Below are 16,214 nucleotides of genomic sequence, written 5' to 3'. Positions count from 1 at the left end.
ACGGGTGAGGAACCCAGGCAACTTTCCCGAGGCCTCACCGCTAGTGAAGGGGGTGGGTCCTCCAGAGGGACACCTCCCAGTCTTTTCCAGAACTCAGCCATATCACTGGGGTCCAGAAACTCCCAGGGACTAGGTGGGAGGGGACGTAAGCAGCCATAAGCTTCAGCGTCCTCCATGAAGCCCCCACCTGATGAGTGACACTACCATCTAAGAGCAGGAGCCCCTGCTGAGGGCTGAGGAGGAGGTGGGGCTCCTAGTGAACCTTTTGGCTTCAGGAAGGCATCCTAGGGCATAACTGAGTCCACTGGTGGGTGGGTGGTGCGGGCCAGTCTACACAGCTGTGCCCTGGTCACTACATACTCCAGGAGCTGTCAGAGCTGTCTGCTAGAGCCATGTGTCCCAGGCAATGCTGCCATCTACCCTGCTCAGAGCTCTGGTTTCACACTGCCTGTCAGATGGCCTGGCTCAGGAGAAGGCTAGCCAGGTGGCATCCCCAGTGATTGCCTGGGCAGGAGACAAGAGTGGTGTGCTGGGGTGGAGGGAGCCTCAGGGACAAGGCACCTCCTCCAGTCAGGGATACGGCTCCCCATACGCACTCTAGCTATGCTCATCACATACCTGGGGATCTGGAGCCCCTCACTGGGTTTCTGAACAACTGCCCGAGGAACAGGACCTTCTTGGCTGCAAAGAGAGGGGACAGTGTGTTAGAATGTGGGGTGCGCTGTCTCCTCCAGAGGATCCTTGCTTGTTCCTACGTGACAGCGGAGCCCCAAGGGAGCTTACTGCTTCTCTCCAATGTGTCTTGAAGCAGAGAGAGTAAATGACAGCCCCACTGGTGGCGAGGGTGGTGCCAGCCATTCTGCCACAGCTGCACACTAGCTACTGGGCATCCCAGGAATTGTCAGACCTGAGGCTCCTAGCCTGTTCAGGGCCATGGTTGCAAACCACCTGTCAGCCCCGAAGAGCAGGTCTCAAAATGAGCACTCCCACCAGTGTGCTCTGCTCCTGAGCACGCCTCCGCTTGGCATTTTGCCCCTTGCTTGCTCTCACTGCATGTGAGTCCTGGTGCTCACTCACTCCAGGGCACTCCATCCATCCATTCATCCACCCACCCATCTATCCATCATCCATGCATCCACCATTTACCATCTATCATCCACTCACTGATCATTCATCCACCCATCCATCTACCCATCCATCATTCATCCATCCATCATCCATGCATCTACCATCCATCATCCATCTACCCATCATCCATCCATCCATCCATCCATCCATCCATCCATCCATCCATCCATCCATCAGTCCATCATCTATCTGTTCATCCCTCATCCACTAGTCAATACTTGCACCAGATGCTGTGACAGGCAGGCATGAGGTGTGGTTCATTCATGGCTTCCAGGTTACTGTAAAGATAGACAACAAACAGCTATAGATGACAGAAATAAGGGCTCACAGAGGTCTGTGACTTGCCCAAGATGACACAATGGGAACACTGCCAAGCAGTGATATAAATGCAGGCAGCATGGGGTCCTTCCTTGCCTCTCTTACACCCAACAAAGCCTAGAGTCCTTGTCTCAGCACCTGGTTCTCACCCTTTCCATCCTGGCTGGTCCCAGGTACTTGAACAGCTCTGTCTCCACTTGTTCAGCCTGTGGCGAAACTCAATCGACCCTGTCCTTGGTCTTTGTACCCATATTCTGCCATCAGCACCCTGGGGCTAGAGTACCAGACCCTGGCTCCCTTGTCCATGTGCAAGGGCCGTAGGTAGCATGAGCAGGGTTCTCCCCTGCCCGGGCTCCTGGCAAAGCCTCTTGGTGCTGTTGTGTTGGGTATGGGTTTCAGCAGGCCAGGACCCCTTTGAACTAGAGGAGAGATCCGAGCCCCAGATCCCGGCTGGCCCCAGCATCCCTGGAGGGGTGGGGCATCCCTTTTCTCTCAGCTGCCTGGGCTGCCCAGCGGCCCGGGGAGGGGCTGCAGTAACATTGCCTTGATGTTTCTTTCAGCGATTCCCCTTTCCTGTTTCTTCAAACGCCGCCGCTTTCCTTACAAACTGTTACCCGAGCACTCAGATAAACCTCTGCAGGTAAAATTATATCTGAGATGTGGCCCAGAGGGTGTGCTTAAGAATACGGCGCACATTATCAGCTGCATTTATCTTAATTACTCTGGGTATAGTAGAGGCGGGCATTGGGAAGGAGCTGGGAAGCAAGGCCCGCGCTGCCTTATCGGGGTGCATATTTGAGATCCTTTAGCAGGAGGGAGATAAGGGAGTGTGTAGGGGGGGGGGACACAATAATGTTGTCCAAGATGACAAGGAGGTAGCAGTGGGGAAGGGAAGATTCCTGCCTGAAGGCAGGACCACACCGCTGCCCACATAGCTGAGAGCTGGCACAGGGCAAGGCCAGGTACCGGCCACCCTCTCCTCATCCCTTTGTGCTACGAGGGCATGATGCTGGTCCCAAGAGGGGACGCTTTGCTTGCCCAGACTCCACACATCAGCTGGGCACAAGCCTGCTGGAACCTTACTCGGTGATTCTGCACCCAGGCCCCTGAGCCAAGCACACAGCTTCCCAGGAGCAGTCTTCAGTTCAGGCGCCAACACCTCTATGAAGCCCTCCCTGACCAGGGTGAGTGCTGCAAGAGCCCAAGGTCATGAGCTGACTCACCAAGGCCCATGCCAGTCACTTACACTTCCTAGGCACCAAGGAGCAGAGGGTTAATCCTGTGTCTAGAGGTGCCCAATGGCAAGCGGGCATGTGCTTTGGCACACAGCTCACTGCTCACTGTTAATACCAAGCTTGGCCCTACGCCATTTCCCACTTTCCATCTTGAAGATCCTCTGCCATGTAGAGGTGAGGTTCATGCTGGCAGTGTATGGGCAAGGAAATGTGTCCCAAGGAATGAGGTTGACACCCTCCCTGGGGATTGCCTATGGCTCTCTGCTGCATCTCATTCCTGATCCTATCTACCCTTTCCCCACTAAAAGTGATGATAATTTTGTTGCCCGAGGATACGAGGGTCAGCAGGGGCTGGAGCAGGTTGAGGGGAGGCCAGGTGGGGGGCTGGCCCTGGTTAGGGCTCCACACTTGCCCCAGCTCTAAGAAGGAAGCCCTCACGTGCTGACTGTGTGAGGGCAAGGCCTCTCTCTCCAGGCAATAGGCGCAGGGGGATTCAGGGAATACCTCTCTGCAGGCAGGGAGATTCATTGCAACAGGGGATACCCTGCTGTAACCACACTCCTGGAAGCAGGTGCCCATTCCTCAAGTACAGATACAGAACTGAAGCTCAGAGAGCGTGGGCGCCAGGTCATATGGCTGTCACATGGGCTGTACTCTCTCCAGCTGTATTCTCTCTCGGGCTCCGTCCACCCTTACTGTCTCTTGTTAGCGCCTGGACAAGCTGGTCTCAGTGGCTACCTGGACTGTGGCTGTAATCCCAGAGACTGTCTGCAGAGTGAGACCGAGGGGCTAGATTCCCTGCTACTGGGTTGGGGAGCATGAGGAAGGTCCTAATCTCCCATGGGAGGCACATCTGCACCCCTCCCCACAGCAGTATCCCAGCTAGCTCTGTGGTGCAGGCCCAGCTTAGGGGTCTTGGCCTCAGTGTGCTCAGTTCTAAAATGGGTGTGGTTGCCTCCCACGGCACAGGGCCCTCTGGAGAGAATGCTCTGAGACACGCCCAGCTGCTGTCCCTCTGTCCTCTGGGGCTGGCCCTGGCTGAGGTCTGAGAGGCCAAAAGAGGGCAGTGGGTGGGACTGGTGCCAACAGGAATGGTCCCTGTTCTTTGTCAAGGCTCCCACCCAGCTGTAGCCAGCAATGGCCCCAAGGCCCAGGATATCTCTGGACAGATACCACATCCATCTTCTCGAAGATTCTGCTGTTCTTCACTACTCAGGTGAGGAACAGGCTCAGGGCAAGTGACTCTTCCTAGGCTATAGAACAGAGTGAAGACACCTGGGGACATGAACTTCCTTGTGGCTCAGAGCAGTAGCCTTCTCAATGGTAGCTGTCCTTCTCAAGGTTGGGTGGCATCACTCAACCAGCTAGAATCTAGAGGCCTGGATTGCTCCTCTAGACTGGCTGACCAATGACTAATGGGGACATCTAGGAGTGTCATTCTTAGCCGGGCACAGTGGCACACGCTTTTAATCCCAGTACTTGAGAGGCAGAGGCAGGCAGATCTCTGTGAGTTCAAGGCTGGTCTGGTCTACATAATGAGTTCTAGGACAACCAGAGCTACATAGTGAGACCCTGTCTGCAAACAAACAAACAAACAAACAAAACAAAACAAAAATGGTCTAGAAAGACCACTTGAGTGGATGGAGGATGGTCAGAGGTAGCCCAGGCTTGGTCCCTGCCCTTTGCCAAGGCTTCTGCTCAGCTGTAACTGGTCTCAAGACCAAAGATGTCACATGTGCCCTCTGACAACACCCCTGGGGAGGGGTGGCCCAGCACACCCTGGCTCCGAAGCACCTGTTCAGAGCTGACTCTTACCAGAATGTCTTCCCCATATGGCCCACAACAGTGACAGGAAGCCCCAGCCTGGGAAGGCAAAGGAAGCCTTGCAGGCTCCCATAATGGCTTCCTATTGCGGGACCTGCCCACTGTCCTCTCCCAGTGGCCTCCCTGGCTTCTGATCCTGCTGAGTCACAAGGGTTTGTCCCTCATACTCATAGGTGCTCCTGCCTACTGGCTATCAGACCCTCCTCTTCACTGTGTTCTTCCTGTTTCCCTGGCTGCTCGGCCCTCTCGGATGTCTCACACTCATGTGACGAGGAGCCATGTGCTCTTTCGGCCACTCCTGCTGGGGGTTGAGTATGGCGATATTTTAATTGTACTGAAATGTGATTTTATTTGTATGTTAATAAATAAAGTTGCCTGGGGGGTCAGAGCTAATAGCAAGCCATAGCAGAAACTGGGCGGTGGTGGTGCACCCCTTTAATCCCAGCTCTTGGGAGGCAGAGCTAGGCGGATCTCTGTGTGTTCAAGGATATAGCCGGCATGGAGACACACGCCTTTAATCTCAATACCAACCATAGAAGACCTGGAGGTCTGTACAGACAGGCAGTGATGAGGAGGTCATGTGGTTGGGTTTACAACCAATGAGAAGGCAGAATAGAAAGTCTATAAAAAAGACAGACAGGAAGTAGGTCTCTTGCTGAGGAAGATAGCAGCGGCAGTGAAGGGTAAGGTTTTTAGCTCTTAGCTATCGCTCTGACCTCTTGGGCTTTCATCTTTGCATTGGCTCTGTGTTTCTTATTTAATAAGACGGTCACATCGACAGTTGAGGGCACAGGGGCTGCTGGGACTCGGAGGTGGTCCTCATAGTCAGGGGTCCTAACTGCGTAACAAATGCAGGCTGCCCTCTGCTCCCAGATACACTCCTCGGCTGGGTCACTGGCTCTGAACCCCTTTCCTTACCCCAAATCCCCTCCACATCAAGTGCCTATGGCCATGGCCACAGCCCTGAGACTGACTGCTCCTAATGCCATAGCCTGTTGGATTGACCAAATGCACAAATGCCTGCAAATCTACCCCACCACTTCAGGATACCCCAAGACCTTGCCCCGATATGTGATTTTGCAGAGGCCTGGGCCTACAGGTGGACAGGGTGAGTTTTCACCGCGTCATTTCTCCCGGGCCTAAGCAGGCTTCCTCTGCAAGCTCTTCCGGTCTACCACAGCCGTTCCCAAGGCTGCTGCCCCAGCCAGCCTGTAATTTGCTGTCTGCGTGGCTCCTCGGCAACCTGGGGCTGGGAACCCTGGGCAGGCTAGATATCCGGGCCACCAAGGCTTGTAACGCCGAGAGCCCCTGAGGGGCTGCAATGGGAGGATGGATTAGAGGGGTGACAATGAAGGATGGCTCTGTGTGGCTGCAGGTGTGCCCTACCCTTTCCCATCCTTTGGGTCCCTATGTGAAAGTCACCTACTGAGCCCACCCATCTCCAGGGACCCTCACCTCCCTGGCCCTGACCTTTTCCAGGGGACTGACCTTTACAGCCCCTTTCTTGCTCACACAGAACTGTTGGTCTCGCTACCCTGTTCTTCCATTGCATTCTGAGGGCTGACATTTCTGTGTCGTATGCACAGCTGTGTCCCCCATTGCCAGGGACACTGCTTGGGACAAGGGACATGACCAGCATCTGCTGGAGGGAAGGAGTGTGAGGGATGTCCCACCTACCACTGGGGCTGTGGAAATGCCCAGGGTAGGCTCTCTGCCTCCCCCTTCCCAGGCCCCACTTGGCCAGAGGGTGCTGTGGCAGCCAGGCCTCTGGGAGTTGTCAGGAAACTAGGGACAAGGCAGGCATCCTGATTTTTCAGGAAAAGTCTGAAATCCAAGTTTTAAAGTGAAATCTCTCCATTTTAAAACCTGGCAACAAATTCACCTAAAACAAAATAACTACTGTGTGGGCTGAGGCTGTCGGCTGGATTCAGCCTGTGGTTTGGGGACTGTGACCTTCCTTTGGGCACACAGGTCCAGCTGTCCTCACCAGAGCTGATTCATACACTCATATCCTTACTCACTCACGTATTCACACACTCACTTACCCATTCACTTGTTCATATACTCCTCATATCCTTACTCACTCATGTATTCACACACCCATTCACTTGTTCATATACTCACTCATTTAGTTATACACTCATTCACTCACTCACTCGTCCACATACTCACTTATTCACTCACTCATGTATTCACACACTCACCCATTCACTCATATACTCACATACTCTTTCATTCACACACTTACATACTCACTCACTCATTCATTCACATACTCACCCATTCACTCACATACTCCTCACCCTTTCATTCACACGCTCACATACTCACATACTCATTCATTCACATATTCACTCACTCATTTGCTTTCTCATTTATTCCCTCACTCATGCACTCATTAATTCGCTCATTCATTTATTCACCCACACAGTACACCCTGCTTCAGTAATGGGACATTGCTGTGGCTGAGATTGACTGGTCCCACTGGCCCAGTAGGGATATCCTCAGAGGTCTCCTCGGCTTAAAAGGGATGCCATATCCTAGAAAGTTCTAGTGACTTTCATAACCACTGTTGGGGCAGGAGGTTCTTTACTGGAGAATCACTTTGTAGGCTGCCCATGCGGCAGAGCTCAGAGGGGCTTAGCAATGTGCCCAAGTATACAAGAAGGCTGTGAAACGGCCCTGTGAGGGTGAGCTCTGAGGATGTGGCAGGGACTGGGGATAGAGAGGCTGTGAAGACTTACAAGCCTGGGTCTGGCGAAGCTGCCAGCAGACAGCCAGTCAGCAGCAAAGTCCCCGACTGCAGCCACACAACCTGTGCATACTCCTCCTGTTTCAACCAGCTCTGTCTCTCTCTCTGTACCCAGGGATCACATGTACGACATGTGCACATGACACATGCACACAGCACGCATGAAACCTACAGCACATGTCTCCTGCACTTTGCTACAGTCTCCTGCATGCTAAGCAGGTCTACTCATCCACACCGCGAGTTCCCCCTCCACACTGTGGGGTTCCCCCATTCCTTCCGCAAGGTCTCCATTTCCCTTCCCATGGGGTCTTCCTATCCTATCATAAGGTCACTCCTCTCCATTGGGGTCTCCTCCTGCCCCAATATGGATGGGTCTCCAGCCTGCATCCCCGCCATGGGTCCTGCCAAAGTCACAGATGGTACAGCTGAGCCCTGGTCTCATAAGCCCACTCTGGCTCTGTCACCACCCTACTTTTTCAGGTAAAGAAACTGAGGCACAATGAGGCCAGGAATCTCCTCACCCAGCACACAGACCTGAGTCTGGGTCCCCAGCTCCAGGCCCCATCTCTGTGGTCATGGGCCATGTGACCCTCTCATTGCAGAGGGGCCTAGCAGGGATGCCCTCACTGGGCTCAGCCCCAGTTCCCAGCAGCCAGCTACAGAGGGGCCCATTCGAGGGAAATGGGGTGCTGCTGAATAAGGCTAACATTCATCTCACAGGCAGCTCCGTGGCCTGCAGGCTTGTGTTGGCTGGGACCAGCACAGCTCTTTCTCCCTCCTCCCTCTCCCTCCTCCCTCCTCCCTTTCCCCTTACTCCCTTCTCTTTCCTCCCCTCTTCCTCTCTCCTGTTTTGCCCCCTTTCTTCTCTGTGGCATTTTCCTTGTCCAGTTCCCACTTTCCCAGGAGAGTGTTTGCTGGGCTGGGGTGCACAGAGGAGTTGGGTGAAGAGGGTGAGGCCCAGCTTGAGCCCCACATGGAAGGACCCAGGTAAGAGGACAGGGCAGTCTTAGAAGCCCACGAGAATAAATAATAATAAAATAATAATAATAATAATAATAATAATAATAATAATGAAGAAGCCCACGAGAACAGGAGTAGGCAGGAAGGAGGAGACAGTGGGTTCTGGAAGGAGTGGATTTATTCTTTAGTCCTATGCACACAGCAGTGCTTTGTAAGGGACTGCAGGACGGATTTCTAGTCGTCTGGCCATTTTGAGGCTTGTCTCCACAGTGGCCCACTGTGGCAGCTTTCCCCATATTCCTTAATCCCCCCACCCCGACTCCATTTCTTCACAACATGCACTCTCTCTGCCCAGAAGGCACCACAGCAAGTTTAGTGAAGATGGTCACAAGGTGCTCACAACGCAAACCGGAAGAATAAGCCTTAGGGGAGGAGCTTCCCGACGACCAGGGCAGAAAGGGAGTAAGTCCCAGTGAGCTTGTCTCTCCCATTTTCTGTCCAAAAGGAAGTGAGTATAGGAGGCGGCAGAGTGTCCTCTGAGAACTCTTCTAACCAATCTTCTCCTCACAGCATGTGGTGAACACCAAATGCACATGCTCAGTGGATTCTCACGTCACAGGTTCAGTAACAGCCTGAGCCCCTTCGCGATTTCCATGGTGCTGCCACATCTGACTAGGTGCCTGTGCCCAGCTGCCCACGAGCTAAGGCATGACACGTCCCTTATCACTCAGCTCAGACCCCTTCACAAACCAAGTGGGGTAACTGTAGGGCTGTGGGCATGGACCTCCCTACAGGAGTTCTTGCCAGTCTAGACCACTGGGGACATCATACCCCAAGGCATGGGAGTCTAATGTAGGTAGTGAGGTAGCCACCTTGGGTAAAGGTGATGAGAGGATCCCAGGGTGGTCTGTGCACCTACAGCCTGCAGGACTTGCTGCTTTGGAAGGTCCAGAGCCTATCATGCTAGAGGGGGAAACCCCACTGGCCAAAATGGTAGCCCTGGTAGCACATGTTCACAGGCCCAGTCTCCCCGGAGGGTCTGGGATGAGATTTGTGACACAGACAAGGGGCCTGATTGCAGTTGACAGTCCATGACGTGTGGCCTGATTCCTGGACTCGATCAGTCAGGGCAATAAGTATAGGATAACCCAGAGATTCATAGCACAAGTGCCATTAATCCTTCTTGGTAGGTGTTGGTTAAAGAGCAGGCTCTGCACTTCCTTGCTGTGTGACCACAGACAACTGACTCAGCCTCTCTGGGCTGCATGTGTCACCTGCAAACAGGTCTGAAAACGGTCCTGCCTCTTAGAGTTTGTGGGGACACATTGTCCAGCAGGCGACAGTTCTCAGTAATACCGGCCGGCAGTGGCTTCACCATTGTGTATTTATCTGTTTCAATCTGCACTAGGGTGGCAGAGATGGACCATTTAAAAAGTGGATGTGGCTACCTAAAAAGTGATTTGTGGGCCAGGGTGTAGCTAGAGAGTAGAGTGTTGCCTTGCATGAATGAGGACCTGGGTTCCATGCCCAGCACTAGAGGGAAATAAAGGGTTAATTTAAAAACAGCTGAGGGCTGGGGCTATGGCTCAGTTGGTAGAATGCTTGCCTTTGGGTGCATGAAGCCCTGAGTTTGATTCTCAAAACCACATTAAAACAAAAAACAAAAAAAAGCAAACCCTATGTGTGGTGGTGCACACCTGTGATCAGAGCACTCAATGGGAACAGCTGGATCTAAAGTTCAAAGTCATTCTCAGGTACATGAAATTCTCTCTCTCTCTCTCTCTCTCTCTCTCTCTCTCTCTCTCTCTCTCTCTCTCTCTCTCACACACACACACACACACACACACACACACACACACACACCCCAGAGTTCTCACTAAGTTCTGGAGCTGACCTGGAACTCCCTCTGCCTCAGCCTCCCGAGTGCTGGGACTGTAGGTGTGTGCTTCCAAATTCAGCTCAAATGAAAACAACAGTGATGAGAACATCCTTTCAAGACTCGACTTTCCCATCAGGAAAAATGGGTATGACAGATTTCTCTGGCCCTGGCCAGCCTGGACCTGGCTGTGAAGCTGAGGCCTGCTTAGCATTGGCATTCTTATACCTGGGGCTCTGGGGAGGCAGCCGTAGTCTCCTCTTGGCTCGATGGGGGATACCACATTGCCCTAAGGAAAGGAGGAGACCCAGCTGGGTTGACACCAAGGACAGCTGCTGCGGTTAGAATCTGAAACGCCACTATAGACCCATGCTTTGCTCCAGCTATTTTGGGAGGCTCTAGAAACTCCAAGAGGTGGGGCCTGGCTGGTAGAAGTAGATCACTGATGCAAGCCATGCAAGGCTGTACCTGCCACTGGTTCCTAGTGTGCTCTCTGCTTCCTGGTCCATGATGATGTGAGCAGCCTCTGCTACACATTCCCACTGCCATGAATGGAGCTGCCTGCCAGGCTCTCCCCACCACGATGGAAGGAAACCAACCATTTGCAAGTGTGAGTCAAAATGAGCCCGTCCTTCCTTCCTTCCTTCCTTCCTTCCTTCCTTCCTTCCTTCCTTCCTTCCTTCCTTCCTTCCTTCCTTCCTTCCTTCCTTCTTTCCCTTCCCTTCTTCCCTTCTTCCCTTCTTCCCTTCTTCCCTTCTTCCCTTCTTCCCTTCTTCCCTTCTTCCCTTCTTCCCTTCTTCCCTTCTTCCCTTCCCTTCCCTTCCCTTCCCTTCCCTTCCCTTCCCTTCCCTTCCCTTCCCTTCCCTTCCCTTCCCTTTCCCTCCCCTTCCCTTTCCCTCCCCTTCCTTTTTCCCGTCAGATGCTGTGGTCAGTGAAATGGAAAAGTAACCAACACAGACATCACTTCTGACCTCACGAAAACCAACCAGAGCCCTCTGCTGCCCAGGTATGCACAATTAGAGGCAATAGTGCCCATAGAGGTGGAGATTGGGGGTCTTCTTCCCACATTACCCTCTCTGAACATCAGGCACACAGTGAGGGATGCTTTAATAATGTAAAGACCAAGGGTCAAGTCTTCCAAAGAGTCCTGCATCTTCTGCTGAACCCCATACTGACTGACCAAGCTGAATGGCTGGTCCTGACCCTGCAGGCAGCTCCTTCCGAGAAGGAGGTCAGCACCCAACTGAGCAAATGCTGCAGAGCACCCTTGGATAGAGGGTAAACTGAGGCATGCACACAGGACCACTTTGAGAGTCACACATCCCAGGAGTACACTTATAAACAGTCACATGAGTGCACACACATGCACACATGGACCCTAAAACATACCACACTTCTGTCCATTTCCTGTACTCAGGGCCCCTACCTCATAGCAGGGCAATCCCTGCCAGTTCCACCTCTAGCTAGGCTGAGATGGACTGGGTGGCTCGTCAGTCCAGCAAGGCTCCCTGGCCACAGCATAGAGGCAGTGGGCCACTACGAGGGCCTTTGTACCCTCTACATCCTGTGGAAAGCGCCCCTGGCTCCCCACCTCCCAGTTCCCACATCTCAGCTGGTTTTAATTAGTTTCCTTCAAAGTCCCCCAAAGCCATTCAGCCACGTTAGCGCTCTCCAGCTGCCAAGAGCTCTGGGGTGTGTCAGGGCGGGGGTCGGGGAACACAGGGCCACATGGAGCTGCAGGGCTTTTCTGCTTCTGGGGCCAACAGCAAAGAGCAGGTCTGGCCTGGGCAGTGGCAGGGGTGGAGGAAGGTCCTGGAAGGAAGGGTCTGGGACAGGTCAGATGAGGCAGTCCCCCACCATGGAGGTTCAGAGGGAATGGCTTTGGGGTCTGGAGACCTCAAGATTTGTTGGCATTTCCTGGTTGGGGGGGGTGTCTAAATTCCAGTTGAGTCTGCAGGTCCAGCTGTGCCTTGGTCATGGTCAACAGTCTCGTGTGTCTCAGTGCAGACCTGCATCAACTCCCTGGAAGCCTTCTCTAGCAAGGTTCACTGGACCAGGATGTCCAGGTGCTGGATGAGAGGCTCATTGAGGCCAGTGGGAAAGGGGCAGTGCTGGAGACCCAGGACGATAGAACTGACAGCCACCCCACAGGCATCAGTGCCTAGCCCCCACCCCATATTTGCTCCCAGGCTCAGCCTGGACACATCTCTCCTGCTTCTACAGAAGCGTGGACAGTTTTGCAGGATGCAAACATGTGCTGGGTGGGTGTGGCCCAGGCTGCCAGCCTGCAGTTGGGGGGTCTGGGCTGGGGGCTTCCTACTCTGCCTTCTTTCCTCCCTGGCCCTCTGTTGTGTCCATCTGCCCCTTGTCCCCTCTCCCATCTTCTTGCTGCTGGCAGCAACACTTCAAGTTTCCTCCGGGGAGTTGCCCCCTCCCACCTCTCAGTCCAGGTCTGATCTCCTGGATTTAGCTACACGCGAAGGACCCCTCCATAGCCAGGCTGTTTGGGCCAATGGTGCACTTTCTGCTAAGCCTACATTGAGTTGGATTTTTCCCCCTGTGTTTAACTAACCTGAACCCACGTGGGGGACTCAGAGGTGGTCCTTCTGGGTACTCACCGCTGTGTCATGGGTCTGTCACACATCCATGTGGCTGTCGTGGGGATTAAGCCTCACAACCATACTCATTTAACACCTGCTTAGCCCACCTTGGCTGTCTGTACCTCCTTTCCATAGTGTCCCTCTGTGCCCACACCTCACATTCACAAGACCAGAAGGCTTAAGCCAGCTGGGGGAGTGCATTCGGTTATACGTTGGCTTGTGTGTGAGTGCTCAGGAACTCTTGTCTCAGAAGATTCCAGGTAGCCCCAGGGCCTGCCTTGTAGCTGGGGTAGGGTCTCCTTGTGGTCCTCCCTCTCTCCAAGAGGCTGAGGAAAGGACACAGTCACCATGACACTGCGCTAGCTGAAATCGCACAGATGACCAACTCACTCCGGCAGCTTGTCAGCACACCGTGTGGATGCCAGCCCTGTCTCTCATGTCTGTCACACCCTGAAGGGTACCTGCTGTCTTGGCAGAAGTCTCTACAGTGATATGGCCTCCCTACAGCAGTATAGCCTGGCATCTCTGATGTCCTTTAACAATACAGAGTGAGTGAGGCACGCAAGCTGATGAAGCCAGATACCCGGGGTTGTACCACCTCTGTCTGGTGGCTGGGTGTGAGGCATATGGCACCTCTCTGGCTGCTTCTGTGAAAGTTTAAAAATGATCTATAGTAAACACACGAGAACAGCCATCATGAGGGAAGTTCTGGCTGTTTCTGGAGGCATTCTGAGTTGCCCCCAATCAAATCCCACTGCTATGAAGCTGTTGTAGCGCCGAGGGCAGCCTCTCCCTGTCCCCCACTGCTCTCGAGACAGCAGCAGGTCTGCAGCATGTGGGACAGTGGTCACCATGACCGGCCTGGCTAACTCCACTGCAGTTAAGACAACCTTGTGCATCTCCAGGGACATGTCTAAGACATGCCCAGGGCCAGGCACCAACCCAGAGGGTTTTAGAGGCCACTGAACTGAGTTAAAACAGGAAAGACTGGGCCAGCCAGGATGGGACCTCAGGGACTGTTCGAGGGAAACCATGACACGTGGTCACCCTGCTGGATATACAGGGAACATCCATTTCACATACAGGAGTGAATCCCCGACTTACCATAGTCCAGGGTGGATCTATACCAGCAGCTTGAGTCACCTTGTACAGGGTCACCGGCTTGGCCTGATTCCTCATTGGCCTCCCTTACCGTTTCCCCACCTTGCCCTCTCCTCATTGACCTCCCTTACCCTGTTTCCCCTCCTTGCCCTCTCCTCTCACTCAGCTCTTGTGGACTCTCTTATACCCACGGCTTTGCGTTCTGATGTCTGTGGCCGGTAGTTTCTGCTGCCATCTCCCTGGAGGGTAGGGCTCCCTGTTCTCAGCCACAGATGGCCACTGGTCAGCAGAGCCCTGGCATTGCCTAACAATTTCAGTGTCCTTGGACTGGCCCTCCAGCCTCAGTTTCCCCTCTGGTAAAATGAAGCGGTGAAGGGAGCCAGCCCATGGAGAGATGAGGCCAGCTTGGTGCAGACACAGATCCATCAACCACAAAGGGGTTCATGCCGGGGTAAATATAAACTTACGTAGGGTAAACTGAGGCAGGGACATAGCTATCTCTGTGGGGCTCTTCAGATGCAACATGGCCATGGAGCACCCTCTCCCCACAGGCACCTCAGGCCTCACCTCCCACAAAGTTCTCTCCTGTACATCTGTGAATCTGTGGTCTGGCTGCAGTGTCTGCTCAGAACGCAAAGACCTCAGCATGGGTAGGAGTAAGTCCTTAGCCCAAGAAGACAGGGTAAATTTGCATCAGCAGGAAGCTCCGGGAAGCAGGGACAGGGTCACTGCTGTGTTTCTTGTGTTTGGTACAGTGCCTGGCAGATGGTACTCACCTACCTACCTACCTACCTACCTACCTATCTACCTACACACACACACACACACACACACACCCACACACACCCATACCACACCACATATACAAATTTTTTGCTTTTTAAGGAGGTTGTGTGGAACTGGTGTGGACTGCCCTCCTGATGTCACTGCTATTTTCACAGCTGAGAGAAGGGACTCAAGCTCCAGGGGGGCCACCTGGCCTGGAGTTCCCATGACCCACAGCAGCCCAGATGGGGTTCTTTCCTGGCCTGGCCAGCAGGCAGGAGAATGATCCCAGGGAGGCAGAGGCTGAACGTGGGCCCTGGCCTGTCTGTGGGCCTGTCCACCTCACTCTTCCATCGGGAAGAGCAGCTGCTGTCCATCTGGCTAGTCCCTCAGCCAGGCCGTGAGCTGCTGGCCTGGGTGTGTGTATGCAGCTCTTCTTCTGAACTCCTGATGGCGGGGCCATATGGATGCTAGGCCCCAGAGGCTGTATTTCAGGGCCACCCATCCATTAACCATCCATCCTATCAAGGGATGGAAATTCAGGGTCACCCCTTTGGTTGGTGTAGAACTAGAATCCAACTTAGGTCTGCAATCCCAGAAGGCTTTTCTGTGGACTCTGGGCCTCAGCAATGGCTCTGGAACAAAGTGACAGAAGAGCTCCCCCAGTTGCTACCTGACCCCACAGTGAACATGGCTCCCTGATGCCACCTTGACCCCAAGATCTACTGCCACATCTGTTTGGGCTGACTCTTGTATTAATCCCTGCCAGGGCATCAATGACACAATCCCTGGGTTCCTGGACAAGAATCCAGGTCCAGAGAAGGATAGGAGGGGTCACACAGTCCACAGCTCCCCGGGGCAGGGCCACCATGCTTCCACCCCCTGAAGCCAAAGCAGACAACTGGAAGCTGTTTTCCCCGACACATCACTGTGTCCCAGACTCCTGTTCATCTGCTGAGTCCAGCATTGCAGAGCCCTGGGAAGGGGCGAAGAGGGAGGGCGCTGCTGCCCAGGGGCCTGGCTCCAGCTTACCCATCCTGAGACTTCAGTGAGGGGAAAGGTGAGGGCAGCCGCTGTAGTCACCCCCTCCCCCAAAGGCACCGGCTGTTAAGATGCATAGATCCAGAGCAGTGCAGACACCAAGGGCGATTCTGGACATCAGGTCATCAGGTTCCTGTGTCTATGGGGCTCACTGGAGGGCAACCATCGCGGTCATGCCCCTGTCCCCTCACATAGGCTCATGCATGCTGTATTCCCTGGCCATCTGTGGCTCCCACACCACCCACCGTAGAGAACCTCTCACCCACGCTTGTTTCAACATCTAGTGTTGCCATCTTTGAGCCAAGGGACACCACAGGGAACATCATGTGGCCACCGAGGGTGTATGGCACCTCACGTCAGGACAGGGACTATGTCCCCTTCCCAGGGCCCAGGCTGGCTAACATAAACAGGAGGAAGATGTAGTGGGTAGCCATTCCAGCTTGGATCTGGAAGTTCCAACCCCCATTGAGACTCTGGCAACTGTCACGCCTATGAGGCGGGGCCAGGGGAGGCACCTGAAGACCCAAGAGCTGGATGGGCGAGCGCTCTCTCTGTGGGACCTCTCTGTGCTGGGACGCTGAACGGTGGAGGTGGACGGAGCAGAGCTCCAGAGA

At 53.9% G+C, this 16,214-nt stretch overlaps 1 protein-coding gene across 1 annotated transcript in view; it reads right to left on the bottom strand.

The window, feature by feature from the left end:
• The window catches only part of Znf469 (zinc finger protein 469), a 42,052-nt gene that overhangs the window by 13,493 nt on the left and 12,345 nt on the right, over positions 1–16,214 (bottom strand). Inside the window, exon 2 of the mRNA XM_042277800.2 lies at positions 619–681. The gene's annotated coding sequence lies outside the window, so the exon portion shown is untranslated. The remainder of the gene's footprint in view (positions 1–618; positions 682–16,214) is intronic.

This window comes from Peromyscus maniculatus, chromosome 5, assembly GCF_049852395.1.
Source record: "Peromyscus maniculatus bairdii isolate BWxNUB_F1_BW_parent chromosome 5, HU_Pman_BW_mat_3.1, whole genome shotgun sequence".
NCBI classification, from domain to species: Eukaryota; Metazoa; Chordata; class Mammalia; order Rodentia; family Cricetidae; genus Peromyscus; species Peromyscus maniculatus.
This window is presented reverse-complemented; position numbering and strand designations above follow the sequence as displayed.